Below are 16072 nucleotides of genomic sequence, written 5' to 3'. Positions count from 1 at the left end.
CATAAAGACGAATTATTGGATTACTTGTATCTATTCAATAGATATTTAAAAAAATTAAATATCCATTCAAAATCTATCAGAAAACTGTTTGGGAATATATTATGGCCCTGGTCTAATTACATTATGATTGAGTTACTTTTTGTCATTTCCTCTTACTTAGTGATTTGCTGATTGATGAAGATCACTGCAAAAATTGGTTCATGGTGATCACTCTTTTCTTCTTTCTTTTCAGTTTGTGAGATCTCTAGAATGTTATCATAACAGTGATATCACATGGCTCTGTTATATAGCAATACCAATAGCACTTATATGCCACTTTACAGTGCTCTACAGTCCTTTCTAAGCAGTTTATAGAGTCAGTATATTGCCCCAACAATTTGGATTCTCATTTCACCCATCTCAGAAGAATGGAAGGCTGACTCAACCTTTAGCTTAGTGAGATTTGAAGTGCTAAATTGCAGTCAGTTGCAATCAGCAGAGAAATATATAACTCATATTTTAAAAAATCAGTTTTAAAGTAATTCATATCCTGTTCCTACTAGTAATATGAGTATCCTGAAAGGATGAAGTCTTGGAATGCAAGTCTAGGTACTGTACAGTATCATAATCCATTCAGAGAAGATACATATTTAATTATCAGGCAGTGGCTATGTTTATTTAACTTGCTTTACATATGTGTAACTTGATCAGATGTAAGTCATACATTGGTCACATAGTATTATATGAACCTCAAAACCCAGTGTTTTCTATTACTGGTGCTACAGATAGTCCTCAACGTATAATTGGGACCAGAATTCCATTGCTAAGTGATTGTGGTCTTTAGACAAAAATCCTGTGATGTATCATTTAGCTATAACAGTTCCAGTAGTCCCATTTGTGATTGTTAGAACTGAACAACACCATTATTATGAAAGGACGTGATGCTTCTGCCCTGCAATACTTATGTATATTTGCTTCCACTCCACCCACCCACTATCTCCCCTACATCTATGCCCTTGAGGGTGCCCTGCAATCTGATACCTCTGCCACAAACCGCTCGCTGTTCCCTGCTACTATTGTGCATAGCTGATTTTTGTTATACTCTTCCTTTGTCCAGGTGCTGTGCAAAGGGATATACATAGTGGGGAATACATAGTGGGTTCAATACAATATAATACCAGAGTTGGAAGGGACCTTGGAGATCTTCTAGTCCAACCCCCTGCCTAGGCAGGAAACCCTATACTGTTTCAGACAAATGGCTATCCAGCATCTTCTTAAAGACTTCTAGTGTTGGGATATTCACAACTTCTGAAGGCAAGCTGTTCCACTGATTAATTGTTCTAACTGTCAGGAAATTTCTCCTCAGTTCTAAGTTGCTTCTCTTCTTGATTAGTTTCCACCCATTGCTTCTTGTTCTGCCCTCAGAGAGAGCTTTGGAGAATAGCTTGACTCCCTCTTCTTTGTGGCAACCTCTGAGATATTGGAACACTGCTATCATGTCTCTCCTAGTCCTTCTTTCCATTAAACTAGACATACCCAGTTCCTGCAACCGTTCTTCATATGTTTTAGTCTCCAGTCCCCTAATCATCTTTGTTGCTCTTCTTTGCACTCTTTCTAGAGTCTCCACATCTTTTTTTACATCGTGGTGACCAAAACTGAATGCAGTATTCCAAGTGTGGCCTTCCCAAGGCATTATAAAGTGGTATTAACACTTCACATGAACTCGATTCTAGCCCTCTGTTTATGCAGCCTAGAACTGTGTTAGCTTTTTTGGCAGCTGCTGCACACTGCTGGCTCATATTTAAATGGTTGTCCACTAGGATTCCAAGATCCTTCTCACATTTACTACTATTGAGCAAGGTACCACCTATATTGTACCTGTGCATTTGGTTTTTCTTGTCCAAATATAGAACCTTACTTTTAACAACACTTTTCCTACAGTCCCCACATTCATAGAGTTTCTCCTCTTTGTGCCTCTTCTAGTGCCTCTGAATTCAGAAGAATTTACAAATCATTTCTCACATTCTGGGCATTCATAGGTCTGTTAACATTGTGAACACTCTGATGTTGCACCAGGTTTCCTTTCAGGATAAAACATTTTCCGCATTTGAGGCACTTTTCGTTTTTATCTCCACTGTGTGTTTTCCAATGTCTCCGAAGAAATGAACTCTGGTTTCCACACTCAAAGCATTTGTAAGACTTTATTCCTGTACGAGTCTTCTCATGGAACCAAAGACTTGAGCTCTGAAGAAAGCTCTTCCCACATTCCCAACACTTGTTAGGTTTCTCCCCTGTGTGGATTCTCTCGTGGTCTCCGAGAGTGACTTTTTCATGGAAACATTTCCCACATACCAGACACTGATAAGGTTTCTCTCCAGTGTGGTTCCTCTGATGTTTAAAAAAAGTCTGACTTTTGACTAAAGCATAAGTCACATTTCTCACATTTATAGGGTTTTAGTCTGAGGGGGGCTTCTGACAACTTTGGTAGTTGACAATTTTCCAGAGTTTTACCATCATTTGCCAAAGGAGCCCAGTTAGGCCCAGCTAGGGAAAAGACAGCAGGAGAGCAAGGCATGGGACTCTGCATTCAAAAGTGAGACAGGATAGTTGTCAGTAGCTCCCTGAACAAAGATGAAAGTTCTGTGGGAAGCACTGTTTAGGGTGGTAGCAGAATTAGAAGAAATGTAGGGACTCATACTTCGTGGAGGTGCAGCATGCACTCTGCAGCTTTTGTTGCAAGTATTCCAGAAGCAAATGAATAATCTCTGCTCTGGACTTTAGGGGACCTTATGAGTCTCTCTCTCTCTCTCTCTCTCTCTCTCTCTGGGTATGTCATCATCTTCTTCTTTTCTAAACTTCTATCCAGATTTTTAGTATGTTCTAAACTTCCATTAAGGAATCACCTTAATGGTACATTTTGCTCCTGGTTATAAGCATATCTCAAATTTGTATGCAGTTCAAACAAAAGAATATCTTTATACATGGCCGCCTCATTGACATTATGCAAATTTCATATTCTGTTCTGAACTTGCCTGTCAAAGTTATAAAAATAACTACAATGAGGAATGAAAGATACCTTGTTAAAAGAAGTTATTCTTATCTTGTAACAATGTAACATGCAGCTGCATTACTATGTATTTCCACATAATCACTATTGTTTGCAATGGAGGTACTATTTCAGTACATGAAGTTATTTTGAAATAACATGCTATATCTCACAAAAAGATATAAAAAGAGATAAATATTCATCATTTAGATGCTGAGAACAGTCAAGTTTGGCTCTTATATATCATAATGCATATTTTAATGTTCTCTAAATTACTCAATGCATCTTCATATTTCCAAAATCCCACTTTGATTACTTACATGGACCACCTTACTCTAAGACTGTTAATATAGAATGTGCCATACTGAAAAAAGTTGTTTCTGTATTATTATTGGACAGTGTCTCAATTATGACTACCTTAAAGCATATCAATGAGTCTATACCTTAATTTAACTCCATCTAATAATTCAGTTAGCAATGCAGCATTTTCCAATATAAACTATTGTATATACTATTGGGATATATGCAGGGTTGAAATTGAGCAGATTCTGACAGGTTCTGGAGAACCGGTAGCAAAAACTTTGAGTAGTTTGTAGAACTGACAAATACCACTTCTGGCTGGCCCCAAAGTGGGGTGGGAATGGAGATTTTGCAGTATCCTTATCCTGCCATGCCCACCAAGCCATTCCCACAGAACCGGTAGTAAAAAAAAAAATGAATTTCGACATTGGATATATGATACCCCATCACAAAGTCTTAAATCAACATGTGCCTAAATCACTGGTGGAGTCCATGTTTTTCACACAAAATATATGAAATTCATCTCCTGGTGTCTCTGAACAAAAGAGTCTAAGGCCAAGTAAAGTGAATTATTTTCTTTGAGAAATTGTATTTTCTTTGAGAAATTGTATTTTTTTTGAGAAATTGACATTTTCTTATGCATACATAACAAGGGATGAAGACAATTACAGAAGAAGCAAATGTTGGGGTGGGGGCAACGTTATACGTTTAATTCTATCAAGCTCCTCTCTTCACTGGGTCAATTTAGAAAGGATATTTGGCTACCACAAAATAAAATGGTGGTTCATATATATATTCAGAATCCTCACTACTGCCCAGATTTATATTGCTCTTTAAACAATTATAGATATACAGTATATTTTAAAACAATGAATAATAATTATTTGATAAAAAGATGTTAATTGTTCCATATATTCTGTTAGTTTAATTGTACAATTTAGGGTACCAGTTGGAAAAGAATGCAAAGCCAATATAAACTGAATTTTTTACTAATTTGAAATATATATTTTTTCTGCTCTGAGATTTATTATTGATGCATGCTAGATAATTAAGAAAGCCAAAGAATATGAAAAGTAAGTCAGTATTACTTTATTGATTATAAAAAAGTTTTTGATTGTGAATCTGTGCAATATGTTTTAACAAATGGAAATCTCAACACATCTCATGTTCTCAAGAAAAATCTATGTACAACTCAGGACATGACATCATGGACAGAACATATCTCTAAATTGATAGCGTAAGACGAGGCTATATACTGTTCAGTGGTGGGTTTCAATTTATTTTACTACTGGTTTGCTTGTACCACTTGCACGATCATGTGTTCACAGGATGCTTCTGAGCATGTGCAGAATTGTCTGGGTAGGTGGGCAGAGACTCCCACTACGCCGCTACATTTCGCCTGATCTGGGGTGAACTGGCAGAAACCCACCTCTAATACTGTTCCTTTATTTATTGCCTGTATGTGCGTGTATTATTTATCCTGAATTTACCCACTAATTACAACCTCATAGCATCAACTGAGTTTAATTTACCTGATATGTTAAGTACAATAGATTTTGAAAATATTTCATTCCTAACATGCATTGTGCTGTATAGTGGTGTTCAACAATATTCTGTTAGATGACTCCATTGTATAGTGCATTATGCATCATAATACAGTACTTTTCAGTCAGTTACTTTCTTCACTTTTTGCATATAATTTAAGCTAAATGTAAGATTGTATGTGTTTGTGTACAGATATGAATTATATGTGTATGTGTGCACACATGTGTATGTGTGCACATATAAACATATTTTATATTTAGTTTAACTTTATGCAAAAAGTTAAGTAAGCAATATTTTTTATCAAAAATTATTATACCATAAATTTCATTAAGCCTTAGTTACACAGGTATGGTTCTGTTACACCACACATTAATAATTTATGTTATTATATTAATCAAAAAATAAGCATTTGCTTAATTAAAATTAGTATAACTTCAATGTGGTATGTTTATTGACTTGGACAATACTTTAATGCTAATTAAAATATTAATCCTAAATTTCCACAGTGTCACTCTAAGCCACCAATACAACAATTGAAATTAATCTACGCATATGACTATAATATTATGTTTATATGGCATTTCCTTCCTGTAGGGAATATTATTGGGGTCTAACTGCACATGCTTTTAAGAGAATGGGTGGAGAGCAAACCAGAGATGGTATTCAGCAGATTCTGACCATTTCTGGAGAACTGGTAGCAGAAATTTTGAGTGGTTTGGAGTACCAGTAAATACCACCTCTGACTGGCCCCACCCCCATCTATTATCTGCTTCCCGAGTCCCAGCTGATCTGAGAAAATCAGGATTTTGTGGCAACCTTCCCCTGGAGTGGGGAGGGAATAGCGATTTTACAGTATTCTTCTCCTGCCATGCCCATTAAGCCACATCCACAAAGCAATGCCCACAGAACCAGTAGTAAAAAAAAAATTGAATCCCACCACTGCATCAAACATTGTTCCTTGGCCATATCTTGATCCTCAAGCTTTGAAACATTTTGTTTTCCAAGATATTTTTGTTTTTTACAAACTATTTTTGTCCTTGCTTTTCTCCTTAATGTTGAGCTTCTTAATCTGAATTTTATCCCTATTTGAATGTACTTCCCCTAATTTTATTATTTACAGGTATCCTATTTTGTGAATCATCTGAGCACCATGGAAATGTGTGGCTTGTAAAACTATGCAGTCAGTGAATAAATACTGCTTATTGGATGACAGCATTAGAATTATATAATTGTAACCAAAGAATTGCTTAAAAATAAGACTCTAGATTTCTGGAACAAGGGGGATAGAAATCAAAATGCCACCAAAATTGATTTCTAACTGTTAGAAATGTAGTCCATAACTGTAATTCTCAATTAACAAATCAATATAATTTATTTCTTCATAATTATGCAGTACCACCAGGGGTGGGTTCCTGTCAGTTCTAACCTCTTCTATAGAAGAGGTTCCACAAATCTACTGTGCTGTTTAGAACTGGTTCCAGCTCCCTCCCCCCGCCCCTCCTCACCACGCTTGCCCTGCCTTCTGCTCACTGATTGGCTGGCTCACCAATCGCCCCACCCGCCTCTAAGAGTCCTATCTAAACCTCAAAGTCTTAAAGCTGTCAAGTTTGAACACCCCTAGATTTTTTTTCTAAAGGGTTAGGGGTGCAAGGGTCTTGTAACTTGACAGCTTTAAGACTTGCGTGCTTCAAATGCCAGAGTTTCTGAGCCAACATTTTAGTTGCTAAGCAAGAGCGTTGTTAAATGAGTTTCACCACATTTTACAAGTTTGCCACATCCACCCAGTCACATGGTTGCCATGCCACTCCCACAAAGCAGGCCACACCTACAGAAGAGGTTCTAAAAAAAATTGAAACCTACCACTGAGTACCACGTACATCTGGCTGAACTCTATGCTCATTGAGTTGCAATGATCCATACAAAATTCTCAGATAGTGTAAAAAATAGGGAAAAATGACATAACCATTGATGCCAATTTTTAATACTAGTCACTTTTAAAAGAATATTATGTAGTTGTTCAGAAACGTTCCAGATGCAAAGATTGACAAATGCAGAAATGTATTGCTGTTATTATACATTGCAGAAATGTATTGCTGTTATTATACATTGAAACCAGTGAACAGGATTTAAATGGCAATACATTGTGGTAAGCCCCCCATATGCATCCTAGAAGAGTGAAATATTTTGGAAAATATTAAAAAGGCAGAATATTATATTTCCCTAAAGAAGAAATGGAGAAGAAACATGTTTTTGGAGGAGAAAGCAGCCCTCAGTTTTTCTTAATAGGGCACAACAGATGCCAGCACTTAAGGAGATAAAGAGCTTATTGGAAAAGGAAGCCATAAGCAAAGAAAATACTGCCAGAAGAAGTCCATTCAAGGCAGGATATTTCAAAACTCCTTGCAACAATGTTTGACAGCTAACAAAAGCAGAATGTTTAGATTAGAACAAGCAGCCCCTCACCCAAGATCCAACACAAGACGAAAGCCATTAGCCTCAATAGGAATTGCCTAGTGCCCTTTCAGAACACAAGCCCCTTCATTGCACAACCTCCAGAACAGCTCAAACTTCAAAGTCACAGAAACCTATAAAGATCCACTCATTCAACCGTTTGGTCAGAACTACAAACCCTGGTGGTTGTGTTCACCAATAAACAGAATCTTTCCTATCAGCCTCTATGTTATTTCCAGCATCTTTCTCCCAGCTTGGAACTGAACTAGATTGATTTTCTTCTAACAACATGAAATCAAAATATGATCTTAATTACACAACTGATTTAGCCAAATTATTGTTCATTTATGTTTTATAATCATACCTATTAATATATATGTACTACTAAAACTCTTGTGTCTATTTGATACTTCGTAAACTTTAATTGTGGGAAATGGTACATCACAGAGAAACAATCTTTGAATCAATATACTTAAATGGGCTAATTGAGAGAATGAATTCAACATCTGGGATCCATTTTGGGGAAGATTGAAATTTGGCAAACTTATGGCCACTTTGGAACCACCATGCCTTCCAACTACACTTCCCAGAAACCCATAGGTTGTGTCTGCACAAGGGAAGATGAGAAGGGCACATCCCCATCCACTTTCCTGCTTCTCTCTGGCTGCTGTGTTCAATTGATCAGTGGCAAAGCATGATAGGTAAGCAGACATTGGTTTTTCCTTCCTCCCACAATAGTAGTAGAAGCAGTTTTGTGAGGCAGAGGCAGAGGCAGGGGTGGAGCTGGAAGGAGGAGGAGGAGGAGGAGGAGGAGGAGGAGGAGGAGTTGTTTTCACTTGAGTTCTTCTAAGATGGGAAATAAAACAGTCCAAGACAATATTATACACTGAAAGATGTATCATGGCTTGTTTAGTATAATAATAGGTATGAGTATCTGAAAACATTTTAAGGACAATTTTTGTTTATAATTAAAACAACTAGTCCTGCACAATTGGAATTTGAAGTGCCTTTTTCTCCATTATGTTTCAATGAACCTGTGAAGTTTAGCTATTTCAAAAGCTGTTAGTATTAATTGCTAGAGTTTATTTTCAAAATCTTGCTTTAAAATGTTAGGCAAAGTAAAGAAAATTTATTATTCCATTTTTTTTTAAAAAAATAGAGGCATAGAAAGAGAAAAGGCTCGTTTCTTTTAAACACTCATTTCCCCCATACTTAAAAAACCCCAAATGTTACCATTTAGAATTTCAAATATTCATTGTCAGTACTGCTAATAATAATGTAAACATTTATTTCTGATACCTAACGAAGTGCAGTTATGTACAACTGGCATTTTGGCTGTGTTGCTTTTCAACAGATGTCCTGAGGCATGTGTGAATGGAAGAACCTCCCTATCCAGGTGGCCCAGCACCTGCAGTTTGTGATATATGGTTGGTTAAGATGCATCCATTTGCTGGCACCAAGTGAAGAGACTGATGTTCCTGTTAATCCTTTTTGCACTGCTTTCTTATCAGCAGCTTATGATCTGGGAGATGATGCATTCTTTTTCATTACAATACAGCAGGCTTCTGATCTCTTTCTTCAGTTGCATTTGATATGAACTCTGTTGCCCGGTGACAGATCGCATGAGGCTTTGCTTGTGTAATGTAAAAGGTTTTATAAACTCCCCTCGCCTTTTTAAATCACACTTTGCCACTTTTCTAAAGCTTGGCATCTCTTAGATCTTTTCCAAGCTGGAACAATATTTCTCAGTGACCATTTCTTAAAGATTTGGTCTGAATTACACCCAGACAATATTTAAAATGTTCTGATCTGAGTAAGCAGTGGGGGAGAATCTAATTTTAGAGTCTTTTATTCCACTTCAAAATGTTGGCTGTATTGTTAGTACTTTAAGAAGAAAAAAGAAGGCTTTTAGTAAATTGACAGTCAAATCAAAGTTTAAAAAGTTCAGAGAAAAAAAAACACACACATTCTATCTTTTCCAGATTGGAAAGCTTCTTCAAATACCCTACAAAATACTTTAAGTCAGTTACTAAGCTTTATAGACCACTGATCTGTCTAGGACTAAATATACCATCTTCAAAAACAACATGTATCTCTCAAACCTTTGGGGTTTTATCTCATATAATACCACATTACTTTGAAACCATTGTGGCGATCAGTAGATTTTCTTGGAAATTCTGATTAAACATATAGAAGAAACTGGCAAAGTGGAGATAATAGTATACACAGCTGCACATCCTATTCATAAGTTCATCTTGATTCCCATTTCCTACTATTTTTCCTAAAGTTCAGAATTAGTTGGTCACAACATTCTACATAGAAAATTAGGATAAAGGGAGGATGTGGAGACAGAGACTTTGGATGAAATAATTTTGTTATTCTAATGCTTGTTTCTTTCTTAGACATAGGTAACCAATAATTTCTAAGCTATTCATTTTGAAATCCCTGAAATTCTAAGCTTCTTTAGGAGCTTCCTATGAAAGCAACTTCTATGTCTCAAAATTGCTGGTTCATTTGATTTATTTTGTATCTAATGAAGACAACAATAAAATGCAACAAGGCCACTAAACCCTTTCTTAATTTTCACTTTTCTGTGATACACACACTGATGAAAAAAAAATTATTCGAAGTTACAAGATATGCAAAAATTGCTTTATTGTGAGTATTATAAATTCAGTTTATGTTGTAGCAAAAACTTTGTCACAATGGAGTCTCTTGTCCAAATATTACACCTTCTAGAAAAAGATACATTATTTCCTATAATCTTGATTTGCATCTTAAAGCAGTTCAAAATGGGAAGAAAGAAATCATAATATTTTTGCAACTATACTTTTTTTTAGTTGTAAATTATTGTTTTTCGCAAATAATTGTTTTATATCAACCTAAAGGATGGTAATGGAAACATTGTCATTCAGTCCATATGAATAAATGTGGAGGCACATGATAGCAATAGCAATAGCAGTAGACTTATATACCGCTTCATAGGCCTTTCAGGCCTCTCTAAGCGGTTTACAGAGAGTCAGCATATTGCCCCCAACAATCTGGGTCCTCATTTTACCCACCTCGGAAGGATGGAAGGCTGAGTCAACCCTGAGCCGGTGAGATTTGAACCGCTGACCTGCTGATCTAGCAGTAGCCTGCAGTGCTGCATTTAACCACTGCGCCACCTTGGCTCTTAGATGATGGAGGCAGAGATAGAGATAAATATAAGGAACTGTTTTGAATAAGTATATAAATACAGAATCCAAAGAAAGAGTTAGAAAGCTGGTGGAATAGAAATATAAATTTGGAGTAAGACATATTTATTTATTTATGAAATTTATTTGATTTCTCAAAGCCAGTGGGAATTTAGACAGTTTTTACAGTGCCAATCATAAAAAAATGGAACAGTGAATAAAGCTATGATTGAGAAACTTGTAAAAACCATGCCACCATGTAGCATTCTCCAAAGGCACTCCATGTCAGCCTTTAAGAGACACCCAGTCAGGAAACAAATTCAAGAAGGATTCCAGGCATGCTATTCCACAGGAAGAGAGTTATTGCAGAAGAGGATCTCTAATGCCATGCTCCTGGTGAATAGGAAATTCAGCAGAAAATGCATAGACCTATCATTATAATAATCACAGTTAAAACTAGTGCAATGTATTGTATAAAAGATAAAGTAATTATTTAATTAGAACAACAAATTTAATTTAAAAAACTGTATAGTTTCTCACATGATAGTTGTGGTTAAATCTCATTTCCCTCTGAATTTCATTCCAGTGATATTTGTTGTGGGTAATTCATCTAACAAAGGGAAATGCATATAAAATTATATACTCATGGACATCTTTGTGAACTAAGCACAGAATCCTAGTTCATGTGACAGCCTATGCACATTCAACTGTGTGTGATCTGAAGGAACTGAATATCTTTTGAGCAGTTTTCAGAAGAGGCATTTTGGGGCCTAGTAAGAGCTTTTACCTGTTTAATGATCATGTTACAATAATGCTGCAATGAAAATATGTTCCTTCCTTCCTTCCCTCCGTCCCTCCCTCCCTCCTTCCCTCCCTCCCTCCCTCCCTCCCTCCATCCATCCATCCATCCATCCATCCTTCCTTCCTTCCATATTTTCTGGCATTCCTATAATAAGCTTATATATGCAGTGTCAATGGCATCTAAATGCTGCCCACCTTCTGGCAACACTTACCAGGCCCTTACTTTACTTCCTAATATTTCAATTTTCTTTTAATTAGTAAAATAAATTGGTAGATTGGCAAAGGGAGACAAATGCCAGTTTAAATTGATAAGAAAATAATAATAATACAAAATGGATAAAGACTAATCTTTTGAACAGTGCCACTTATGGAGGGGGAGGGGATACTGTTATGAAAGCCACTTCATATCAGTTTGATTTTCAATAAATAGAAAGCTTGTGACTGCTCATGCCTGTTATGACACCAATTTTGTGAAAGTGTCCATAACAAGTTCTCAAAAGTCCAAACTGTTGTTATTGGTTTCTATTTATATCATGTCCTTCTTCCCATGTGGCACTTAAAGGTGTCTACTGGCTTTAAAAAAAGAATGACTATTTGTTCTCCATAGTTTCTAATATTTCAGAGAGAAAGAGATAATTTACCAAGACTAAAGCTTTGATGCCACAAAGCAGAACAACAAGGAAAAACAGACAAACCAAAGCAAACAACAAACAAAAAGTCATACTGGAGCAAAAGAAAATGAACCCCCTGGACCTAATATCATATCACTAATATCCTAGGGCAGTTCTCTAACTATTCTGCCACAATGTTGGGCAGAAGAAATTTTTTTTCATATCTTAACTTTGTGCCTATTTCTCTCGTGTAAAAGTGAAACATCCCTTCAATAAAAATATCTTTAAATAAACAATTTCCTTTTAAATACTTGCATTTTAGTTAGTTTCAGATTGTTTTATCCTTGCTATTTTACCATTTGAAATCCCATTCTTGCAAGTTATCTTCCTATAATAATTTGAATTCTGAGAAAATTAATGCTTGGCCTATGTTACTAAATTAATGCTCACTAGAGAAATTAAACTTCATTTCCCCCCACTAGTTATCATTAAATCTGATTCCTTCCTGTGCTTTTACTTCTCCCAAGAGAGACTTGATGGAGAAACTCTTCTTAAGAAGCTTTTTCCAATACTGATGCTATTGTCACTGCTAAGTGAGACTTCTGCCAGTAAAAGATTGTTTAAGTTTTTATTTTTTATGGAGAAATTTGGAGAAATCCTCTATTATGTTTCTATGCCTTCAAATTAAATGGGTAATATCAAAGGTTAATTTCTAAAATAGTGCTTCACATTTCATGTAAATTGAGAAAATAATTTACTTATTGTAAGGGGATATCATGAGAAGATATATATGATATTGAATCTGTAGAACACCTATGAACTGTTAAATTTCCTGTAACTGTTGCCTTTAAGACATGCTGTGAAAATTTGGTCATTTGGAAAGCATCAACAAGATGAAATTTAATACAGAAAAAGGCAAAGTCCAGACAAAGAAAAAAAAACCAAAGTCATAAGCATAGGATGGAGGGATCATTTTAGACCAGGGGTCAGCAACCCATGGCTCTGGAGCCATAAGTGGCTTTTTCATCCCGCTGCTGTGGCTCTCTGTCACCAGTTGGTGCCACAATTTTGAGAGGAGCTTCTGGTTGAGAGGAGGAAATCACAACATACCAGGAGGAGACTCTATGGCAAGGGGCAGGTTTTCCGGTCAGCTCCACAATTGGTAGGACTTTTGGTTAGGACAGGTAGAAAAACGATGCTACACTAGGAGGAGACTCTATGGTGTGGGAACAGGACTTCCAGTTGGCTCCAGAATTGAATTGGGGGGGGGGCTTCTGGTTAGGACATTTGTGGCTCTTTGAGTGTTTAAGTTTGCCATCCCTGTTTTAGGCAGACTACATGTGAAAGAGTTCTGGGTGTCTTGGTAGATCACAAGATGGAATTGACCCAATATTAGAATGCACCCATGAAAAAATGAAAATGCAATCCAAGGTTGCCTCAGCTAAACTACAGAATCAAGATCAAGATAAGTCATGGTTTGTATCTATGCTATAGTTCATACCACTCCTAAAATATTTTGTCCCATTCTAGCTACCACATTACACAAATGTTACTGGCTTTCTGTCTAAAGGACAACAGCCAAGATGATTAGGAGTATAGAAAAATAGTTAGAGGTGTCATGTTCATTTAGCCTAGAAAAGAGAAGACCACAGCGAAATATTCTCATTTTCTGAACTCCCGTCATGTAGAAATGTTGTACTAAAAGACAACACAAGGAGAAATTGACTTACATTGTAAAGTTTTTGGATAGATATCAGGAAAATTTTCCTAATGGAAGGTTGTTCAACAATGAAACAGATATCTTTAGAATGTAGGGATTCTATAACAGCAAATCTGTGCACTAAAGAAGCATTTGGATTAGATTTCCAAAGCCCCACTTTCATTGTAGTTTCATGAAAATTGTGTTTTTTTATGGTAGATGTGTCCCTCAATTTTGTTTGAGATTTTTAAAAATGAGAAACTGAAAGGGAAAGCAACAACTAGAACTGATGTTTCATCATTTTGCAAATATGCTACTGTATATCATTAATCTGTGGAGAGGAGGAGAATCACCGAGTAATTTACCTTTAAAGCTCCACACTAATATTCCTCATACAATCTGTACAGAAGGCTTGAACGATTTTCTTTTAAGTACTTTGCTTTTTCCCCAAATGCAGATTTTAACCACAGCCCAGGGAGAGAATGATTTTTTTATTTCTTTTCTTTTGGTTGAAGCAGAGAATTCCCAATGCTTAATTTATTTGTAATTAGGAGGTTGTGGAAACTTCACATCCTCAAGATTCTTGTCACAGTAGCACAGAATATCTGTAAAAAGATGTTACATATTTCTTCTTACCTGCATCCATTTGTAAACTGATAAAATACGTTACAGTTTTATGGAGGCTTCTATGTATTTATTTATTTATGAAAGTTATAAGTTCCATAAGACTCTGTGTGATTTAATGTTAAAAGCAATGAAACAATAATAGAATAAAAACACAAAGTTTATATGTTCAAGGAAGAGGAAACAATAAAACAAATTCACAATCAAATAGAATTTTATGGAGCTTCAGCACCCACCCTAATCCAAAGCTTCAGAAAACAGCTACATTTCAAAATGTCTGACAATGATAAAAGTCATATAAATTTCAGCCGGGAATGAGAAATTAAAGTATTGCTCCATAGGATAGGCACATAGAAAGCATGCTTCCTTTGTCCTTATAGCTGACATTATTAACTGAAAGAATCTGGGATAAACCCATTCTATCTCTACTTGTCCAGGATAAGCAATAGTATGATTTCCCCTGGAAGCCAATTGGTAACCAATGAAGCTTGTGAAGCAGTGGTGTCACATGGCATCTAACAATGGTTATTACCTGCATCATTGAATTCTGGCCAGCTATAGATTTGATGAATGAACTTCAAGGATAGCTCTATATAAAGTGCATTGCAAAAGTCCACATGAGAAATAACTATGGCATGAATGGCCACCTTCATTTTTCCTGATTTAGAAATGGGTACAACTGGTGCCTAAGATAAATCTGTGCAAAACTTTCATGGTCACAATTGCCACGTTCTTTTCAAGATGAAGTTGCAAATTTATAAAACTCCTCAGGCTGAGCAACTGCCTCAAATGGGGAAGTGTGAGCCTATTCAAGACTAATTATAGAAAACTCCCAGGAACAGAGAGCCCATTTAGTCTTGTTAGGATTTTTTGGAATTCTTTGGAGTGCTGGAATGATTAACAGAAAGGAAATTAATATATTCATTTATATTTCCCTACAGGAGGGGATAGTGTCCCAGCACTTTAAGGAGGTTTAGTCTGCCCTCTTCTTAAGAAGCCATCGCTGATTCCAACCTGTCTCCAATCTTCCCTTTTTGAAGTAGGTTGTTAAGAAGGTGGTTGCACAGCAGCTCCAGAGGTTTCTGGATGAAATGGATTATCTAGACCCCTACAGTCAGGATTGAGGTTTGGATATGGGACAGAAACAGCACTGGTTGCACTGGTGGAACAGGATGGGTTAGTGCATCCATCCTTGTTCTACTTGACCTCTCCATGTCTTTCAATACCATGGGCCATGGTATTCTTCTGGAATGGCTTCAGGATGGGAGTGGGAACAGTCTATGACTGTTCTCAATCAGTGTTGATAGGATGGGAGACATCCAACCTTCACCCGCTGCTTTGTGGACTCCTGCAGGGCTCAGTATTCTTTCCGCTCCTGTTCAACATTATATGAAGACAGTGGGTGTGATAATTCATCACTAAGGACTGAGGTATCATCAATATGCTAATGATACTCATCTGTGTGTCTCAGCCCATGGTGAGTTAAGCAATGCTGTGCCCTCCCATTTGCGGTGCCTGTTATGGTCAGATAAGTCAGAGGAGATGGAGGGGCTGCCTGGGTTACCATCAGGTCCTGTGGAAGGCTTTGAGAAGCAGGAGGTCTCAGAGTGAGATGCATATCAGGGTCTATCTATTCACCCTCAGGTAGAGAGACAGCTGCTTTCGGGGCCTGAGCTGAGTGAGGGGGAGTAATAACTGGGACCTGTCCCACGTGTGTGTATGCACAAAGAAATGCAGAGAGGAGAGCAACACAGGACTGAGGTACACCAAGAAAAGGAGGCTTAACAAGCTGTTCCATGGCTGGGATATAAGGAGGAGAGGTTTGGGAGGCACAGTTGTT

This window comes from Thamnophis elegans, chromosome 6 (assembly GCF_009769535.1).
Source record: "Thamnophis elegans isolate rThaEle1 chromosome 6, rThaEle1.pri, whole genome shotgun sequence".
Taxonomy (NCBI): domain Eukaryota; kingdom Metazoa; phylum Chordata; class Lepidosauria; order Squamata; family Colubridae; genus Thamnophis; species Thamnophis elegans.
Note: the sequence above shows the minus strand (reverse complement) of the source record.